The sequence below is a fragment of the Arachis ipaensis genome, chromosome B03 (assembly GCF_000816755.2).
Source record: "Arachis ipaensis cultivar K30076 chromosome B03, Araip1.1, whole genome shotgun sequence".
In the NCBI taxonomy this organism is placed as follows: Eukaryota; Viridiplantae; Streptophyta; class Magnoliopsida; order Fabales; family Fabaceae; genus Arachis; species Arachis ipaensis.
Window position 1 is genome coordinate 124,513,167 of NC_029787.2, and position 915 is coordinate 124,514,081.

The following is a 915-nucleotide window of genomic DNA, read 5'->3' on the forward strand; positions in this document are numbered from 1 at the left end:
ATGAGTTAGATTCATTCAATCTTAATTCTAATAAAAAAATAGAAAAATACTTTAACCAATTAGTTTCATTTTCAAAAAGCTCATAGTAGTAATATTTAGCTCCAAGAGGTTGAAATAATATCTCCCCTTTTCATTCAATTAAATGTGTGGCTTTTTGTGGAACAAAATACTTTTAGTGTAGCTAGAGATCAGATAGACACTTATATTTCACTTGGGTGTCTATTTGTCAGACTTATTGAGTATAAAGATATAGACAAAAATTAAGAAAGCAAAAATATATAAAAATCATAATATACTCAATAATAGCTATAAATTAAAACTGTAAAATTTGTATAAGAATATAATTTGAGTGTTTTGCATGCTTTTATGTGTGATTTAAAATATGGTTTGATTCTGTGGAATTTTAATGAATGTTTTGAGATGCTTTTTTATTTTCCACTAATGAAGAATGAGAGTAGGAAATAGGAACATTTGTGAGTATTAATTATAGAGTTGGACTATTGCATGTTTCGGGATTATTGGAACAAATGCTGACCATACACACTACTTTTACACGCAAGATGTCACTTAACCTCTAAATTTGATAATAAATAGTTAGAATAATTTAAGTTAGGAGCTGATATGTGTCTGATCAGTTAGTCATGTTGATAATTATATTAGATGATACCTCAGCAAATTGGTTACTAGTTTGTTAGAAGGGTGCTGATCTAGTGCAGCTAAGGTGTAGTGTAGGTGCTGTATATATATGTATTTGCAACTCACCTGTAAAGTGTGATTCACCATTTTATGCTATTAGGTATTTTGCAATTGTGCCTTTCTCTCTGGTTTTCGCTCACAGAAAGTGCAGCTACTCACACTTGCAACACCTTCAACATGGTGCGGTGAGCGTGGAGTGTGGCAAGCACTGAGATTCAG